An 8,400-nucleotide genomic window follows, 5' to 3' on the forward strand; every position below is an offset into this window, starting at 1 on the left:
AGATTACTTAAACGCATAGAAAAAATGATTTTGCGTAAATGCGTTTTGTCTATGTTGCGCGTGGGCCAGAGAGAGAAAACGAATAGTGCGCTGACATCCTCTTGATAGGCAAGGTTAGCAGGTTTGGTACTAGATACAATATAATGTGATTGTCACAGATAATATAAACTTATATATGAAAGTCGGTCGCAGAAAATCCAAATTATTTAAGATTAAGAATATTACATTTTTGTGTGTATTGTAAAACATTCATTTTACTGCTGTTCGTGCTCACGTAAACTTTATAAAATGAGTAAAAGAAACCAAATTCAAATATATTTACAAAGCGTCAAATGGTATGTCAAAAATGTACTGATTATTATTATATATAATGGTTATAATACAAATGTTTTATGTGTATAAATAATTATAAATTAGCATACTATTCAATTAAAATGTACTAACTTATTTATTTTAGACTGATGATGTCCACACTGTCCAAACAAAAGTAGGTTATCACTTATCATCTTATCATCTGATCAGGAAAGTTCTAGTATTGTGCAAACTAAAAATTTAGAATCAGAAACAAAACAAAATAAAAATAATGGGTTAAATTCAAACGATAATGAAACAATTGTGAATTGAGGTTGAAAACAACGATATTAGTTACTGTTTAAATAAAATGAACTAAAATTGAAATTGTTAACTTCTCCTTGGATGTCAGATAAAATTTATGTATTTCCAACATCCACAACTTCAAAAAAAAAAAATTTCAATTTAGCTTTATTGAACGTTTTCCATGACTTGTTTACTCAACAATTGATAATGGTCGTGCCCTATGTAAATACGATGTAATATTTGGTCAGAAATTTGGAGACAAAGGCAATAATCAAAAACTTTCCTCTTAATTACCTACCTATTCAAAATTTTTAATAATTAAAGTATTTAGTGAACTTTCTAAAAAAGATTTTCGTAAAACCAGCGTTTTACGAGGTAATAATTTTATAGCTATCTATTCAAAAAATCAGCAAAATATTGCACAAAAATTAGATTCAGTGCGTGCTGCACAAATAAGTTGGCCTATTGATACTTGATAGAAATATTCAAGTGGATCCAGAAGACGTCCTAAATAAAATTGCTCTTCAAAAATATTGAGCTATTTTATTAATATAAAAGAGTTAACATATTGCATTCTGATAGACTATAAATTAAAAATTATTTCGTAAATTTAATATTGAAAAAATTGTATTTTATATTTTATATTTTTTTATTTGTAGGTAGGTACTTTTAAATAATGTGAATAATTTTATATAATATGTATAAATAATTACCTATTATGTAAATTGGTTATTATAATGACGACAAATGTTTTTAATAATGACAATAATTAATAATCAAATATTATTCGATATTCGCTGGATTTCTCATGTGACGATTTTCTTATTTTATTGTAATTAAAAAACGAATGGCTGTAGATATTTGAAAACCTCACTGAATGTTTATATTAGCATTTTCTATGTACGATAAAATTTTAAAAATAATTTGACTCTTTTTGATCTGTTTATATCTGTTTACAGATCTGTCAGTTTTCAATTTTTTTAGTTTTTTTTTCTATAAATATCAATTAAGTTTTATCTGTTGGGCCAAAAAGTGTAAAAACTTAATACAAGGCTCCTGATATATTGTTGCAATAGCAGTTGAAAAATATTAAAAATACATAGGCACAATTTTTTTTTATATGCATTTAAAGATCGAATTTTGACAAAATTTATCAAATTTAAAATTGAATAATTATTTTGTAGTTAAAAATTTATAAAATGTTCAACTTTTATATCTAAAGCTTGAAAATTTAGAACAAGATTTCACTAAGTAATTAATTCTGTTGCCAAAAAATCTAAAAAACACATAGGCACAGTTTATTTTTATAGTTATTTTAATCTCAAATTTGGACGAAATTACATATTATAAAACCTAGAATAACTATTTTCATTATTTTGTTATGATTGAATAATATTATTCGTGGGTACTTGAAACTTCTAAAGTATAATATTATATATCTATGATAGTATCATAGCACACTATCACGGTTTGTTGTATGATTAATTTGGAATTTATTATAGGTACCTATTATAGGTCAATCTTTTTTTAATACAATAAATAAGTATATATATGTCTAATACCTAAACTGATATACCGTCTCCGCTCAGAATCGTTTTTCTTATACAGTGATATTATATCATTGAATTCAAATTTAATACTATCCATTATACAGTGAGACCCACTTGTAACTTACTTACAGCAGAGCGACATCCACTTACCCACCTTTTTCCAATTGTTGGGTGTTTTTTAAACTGTGTGATAATTTAAAAAAAAATACACAACACTATATTATAAATTAGTTACAAAATTAATTATACTTATAACGTAGGTATTACTTTAAAGTTTAAAACAAGAACAACCAAATCAAAAACTATATACTGTATAATACTATACAATATCGTATATATTATATAAAAAATAATGATGATGATAATATAATAATATTATAGTCTCATAATTTCAAAAGTTTAGGTTAGTCATAGTTTAGTTTAAAATTGAGATATAATAAATATAGGAAGGAATAATATAAGGAATATAAGGAAATATAAGGAATATAAGGGATATAAGGAAGAATTACCTATGGGCAATATATGAGAGCAGTAAATAATATAATATACTATACTATTATTATTATTATGTACATTTCTATGCTACTTTTATAAAATCTTTATTTATTTATAAGTAAGCAAAAAAAAAATACATAACATAATTATTTATTAATCATAACATATTCGTCTGAAAACGATTTATTCCAGAACTTGTATTTAGTATTGTTTTGTTTTAATTATAAGTCATAGTATGATAAAAAATTGCACAAGTACCCAACATCCACCCAACCACCCATCTGGGTACCCACCCACCCACCAAATTTTGTGTGTGTTGCTCAAGCAACACATCCACCATAGGATAGCCGCCACTGGTAAGAACATTGTCATAATATTATAATATAATTAGTTATACTATAACATATTATAAATATGTATTTTTGTTTATTGTAGGTCTAAAATATGATGAATTAAAAAAAATTGATTATTATAATCATAAATTGGATTTTAAAGAATTAGCTAGTTATTTTGTCTTGTTAATAAATATTACTAAAATGTTCTACATACATACATAATATTATATTGTAACAATTTATTTAGCCCAATAAGTACAATATTATTTTCTAAACATAATCAAATTTGTTTTTTAAAAAACATTAAATATTCTTATAAACTATTTTTTTACATTAATTATATCCTAATTGATGATGGTAACCTACAAATATATTTGCAAATTATTTACCAATTTAATACAAACAAAGCTTAGTATAGGCTTTTACTAATTTAGTAATTTAGTAACTTTTAGTAATTTAAAATATTTATGAAAGTTACCTGCCTCACTAAATCATGTACAGGCTAAGTGGTATATAAAAGAAGGTGGGGATTTTGGATGTTTCAACCCCCGCAGGATTTTTTTTGTCATAGAAGTCTGTCAAAGCCCAAAATCAATAGTTCATTAATACATAATATAATTTCACGTAAGTAGTTTATTCTGTTACCAAAAAATCTAAAAAATACATAAGCACAGTTTATTTTTATAGTCATTTTAAGTTCAAATTTGGACGAAATTACATATTAAAAACCTGGAATAACTATTTTAGTTATTTTGTTGTGATTGTATAATACTATTCGTGGGTTTACTTGAAACTTCTAAAGTATACTATTATCTATCTATGATAGTATCACGGTTTGTTGTTGATGTATAACGCGTTATAACTTATAAGTACCTAATAGATATTGTGATATGATTAATTTGGAATTTATTATAGGTATCTATTATATGTAAATTTCTTTTTAATACCTATATAATATTATGTCTTATACCTAGACTGACATACCGTCTCCGTTCAGAATCGTTTTTCTTATACAATGATATTATATCAATGGATTCAAATTTAATACCATCCATTATACAGTGACACACTTGTAATCTACTGTACAGCAGAGCGACATCAGCTTACCCACCTTTTTAATATTACATTATTATAGTAATTACTTATTACCATTATTATAACTATATTTTTAATATAACAATTATACATTATATCATATAATATACCTATAATATGTATTTATTTAATAAAATATAACATGCAATTATTTTCCAAACGAATATTATAATATGCTCGTAAGTTCAAAACAAATAAAAATGTAAGCATATCGATCGATATAAAATAAAATACCTCTGGTGGTAAAAATCGGGCAAGGCTGATTTTTGGAACTTATCTCGACGTAATATTTCACAGCTGCAACCGTTTTATTGCTGCTGAGTGTGGACACTCATAGAACCATATTAGTTTAGAAATAATAGAATGCACTTGTTGGGTTTTACCTCCACCACTCACCGCAACGCCACCGATTCCACAGCAGTGCGTGCCATGTGGCCGTCACGCAGAGGCGGAACTAGGGGGGTGAAGTCGGAATTTGATCGCCAGGCGTACGATTTCGGTGGGCGTGATTTTACTATGGACCTAGTCTTTAGTAAGTTTAGTATCAAAAGTTAGAACCCTATTTTTATTTCAAATAATTAATTGTTTATGTAAATTATGATGCACATATCAGTGTGGGCCACGGGCGTATATCAAGTGCGTCGAAATCACCTTTTTGCCTGTAAGAAATCTATCGATTGCGCCTCATATCAACTCCGCTGTACTTTTTTACGTATATTGATTCCGCCGGGTAACAATCTACTGAATATTTGTAAATTATTTATTTTAATATAGTAACACAAGGCTTACATTTACATTTATGTTAATATTATTTTATTTCATTAGTACACCCTATAACACTGTAATTATATGATAATTATTTAAATAACAAATTTTACATAGTATATTTTATTATTTTTATATTATATAAATCTATTTAAAAGAAATGACAATTTTACTTAAATTTGCAAAAATAACAATCATTAGGTACCTATATCTTAGTTATACAGGTTGTATACTTGTATCTTATCCTTGTGTCATTGTACACGGGGGTTTTTAACGATTATGGATCGATGAATTTCGTTAAAACGAAAAAAGACGTTTCTTTATTTTTAACAGGCAATTTTTTTATAATATATTCAAAATTTTTAAACACAGTTATATCAATAGCAAAATCAACTTTATTTTTGTAATGGTAACCACTATATTATTTTTTAATGAATTCTGGTAAAGCTTTTTTTTCTGAAAATTTTGATAGCCAAATTATCAATTTTGGTTCGCTAGTTTATTAACTATGAACTACTCTGAAGTTTAGTAAAATATGCATTAATACTTTTAATTGAAATAATTGGTATATGTTTAATTTCCAAGAGCTAAATAATTTTTTCTTATAACTAACTTTTATAACTTGAAATTTGAACCATAAGTTCCCTATATTGGTAAGTATCGCATGCAAAGTATGTATTTAGCAGTTGAAATTCTTTAAGAATTATTTAACACTTTTGCAAGTGCCACGTAGATTTGGTGCGCGGTTACCTAAGGTTAACCTAACTGCGCGAAATCAGTCCCGCAATTAAATCGGTCGTCTTTGTGTTGACGTCGTTCTCCAATGGACTGTGGTTGTTTTTTCGCTACATACCCACTTGTTGTTATTATTTAGTATTTGATCGATTAATATCCAAGAATAAAATTTACAAATATCTTATACATGCAGCAATGAATAATATATATACGAATTAAAACGAAATAATATTATTATGTAAGTTCCTCGTATTATTTTCGTTTATATATAAATAAAATAATACCATTAATAACTACACAGCAATACTATACAACTGTATATTATAAGAATAATGTCTAGAATACTCTAGATATTATTACATGGCGGTAAATATAATATCGTCGTGGCGGTGATGTGGCCATCGATTATTTCTTGGGAAAAATAACCATTACTTTGCTGAAAATAAACGAAAATAAAATCCTAATACACCGTTAAAAAATAGACATTTCACTGAATAACCACAAATAAAAACGGAAGAATTGCTCTAACCGGGCAATAACCGAGTAAATTATAAGGCCATAAAGATCCGGAAACCTAAGCTATATATACAAATTGTCGACTGCGGCACTCAACGTGTTAATAATCGTGATTTAAAATAAACTATTTGCAAAATATTTAGATAAATAGTCAATCACAATATAGGTTTATAAATAACTTAGGCATACTTTCAATCTTAGTTTCAGATTTCCAATATTATTATAACAAGAATCAAATACTATTAGGTATTACCTTAGCCACCTAATAAAGAATCTAAATTAATGCTATTGTAAAAAAAGTATGATAGTCATTTATGATAGGAAAAGTACGAAATAAAATGTAAATGTCCAAAACTAAAAAATATGAAGGGTTATAAATTTAAACTTTTCATGCAGATGCGGTACCTAAAATAAAATTTCAAATTTATCCCACTACGAGAAGGACACCACAAAACATTGCACTTTTTTCATTATTCATTACACAATTTGTTTTCTCCCCGAATGTCAACAATCGAATACCATTTACCAATTTACCATTATTACTATAGGCTATAGCCACCTAATAAAGAATCCAAATTTATGATCGATATTGTAAGAAAAGTAACTGTGAAGTAATTAATTACGATTACTTATAAAAACAAATTAAAATAATAATACTGATTTTGATGATTGTATGTTATAATAAAAATAATGAACCATGTTTGCAGCCAACAATTTTGTTTGTGTTTTTTTTGAGATAGTGTCATTAGATTACCGATTAAACTATTTAAATGTATAAAAAGATAGTTAAAAGAAAAAATTATTATTAAATTAATGTCTCACACCACTAAGCTAAAAGTACGTAAATTAATTTTAAGGTGTTAAGAGGTATCTTAGAGTTTATCCATGTGCGTTATTGGATTCTACAGGAAAAGTTATTTAAGAATTGTTAATTTATTATTTTATTTTGATAACATGATAAAAATAACAAGGCGATTCAGAAAAAGTTATTTTTCCCAAAATTACTACATTGTTGCTTACTGCCTTTTGGCTTAGGAAGGCAGATTTGTCCCACTATATTAATTAAAAAATAAAATATTAGCCAATAACTCACTGTAATGGTTTCGGTAAACGCGGTCAACTCGAATTATTTTGATTACTAGCAAAACTATGTTTTTTCTCGGCTTATTTATATAAAATATTATACCTAAATATTATGGCAATAAGACAGTTAATAAGACGTCGTTATTGTGGATAATATTTTATTTTCGTGATTCTATTGCTTAGAAAGAATTTCATACACATTAACTGTCTTAGAAATGATACTATTAAAAAGTGTTTAAGTACAAATACAAATACTTTTAAAAAGTATTAACAGATACCTACCTACTTTCAAATACTTTTTTTTTTAATGTGTTTTACTTTGGCCTAATGACCTTATAGTCTATAGATAAATTGAATCATTAGTAACTAAACTGAATTATTTTTTTATTTTAACACTATCTAGTTTTAAATATTAAAAATATAACATAAAATGATATACATACTATCGACTATCGTTATGTTTTATGTATACATAGGTAATTCGAGTAAAGGTATTTCCAATTTTATTAGAAAATCGGCGGACTGTATACATTCAATTAAATGGATATCTAGTATAGTCCACAAATATTATTACAAATAATAAATATTACGATATACCCAAATACAACGATGAACGATCTATAAATAAAAATGTTGTCATTTTCAAATTTGTATTATTTTATTTAAATTTGACGTCCCTAAAAAGTATTTAAAAATAATATTTGATTTTGAATACAGTGTGGCGAGCTGTGACCATATATACCTATATAGGTAATAACGCAAATATGTATATATTCATCAATGGCGTACTTAGACCTGAACTTTGGGGGGGGGTTTTAATTTTTTATTTAACATATTAGATGACGTGACACCTGAAAATAACAAAACATATCGTACATTTTAATAGATTACTAATTTTTTATTCGTTATACTTAACCATATGTATAAAAAAAAAAAAAATGTTAAATTATATAATAATAATAATAAAAAAAAATTATTTAGATACATAATAATTTTAGAACATTAATTTTCTATTTTTTTCTGAAAAAATATCGACCACTTCACTACTTTTTATTGGTATTTCTCTGTGAATACTTAGATGAGCCAATCCATTTAGACGATTTTCCCCCGTGGAATTCCTCAAGTATGATTTCAAACGTTTTAACGTTGAAAAGCTCCGTTCTACGCTAGCAACTGTGACAGGCAACGTAGCGCCAATTTTTAAATATTGGTATACTTTAGGAAACAGT

This window comes from Acyrthosiphon pisum, chromosome X (genome assembly GCF_005508785.2).
Source record: "Acyrthosiphon pisum isolate AL4f chromosome X, pea_aphid_22Mar2018_4r6ur, whole genome shotgun sequence".
Classification (NCBI taxonomy): domain Eukaryota; kingdom Metazoa; phylum Arthropoda; class Insecta; order Hemiptera; family Aphididae; genus Acyrthosiphon; species Acyrthosiphon pisum.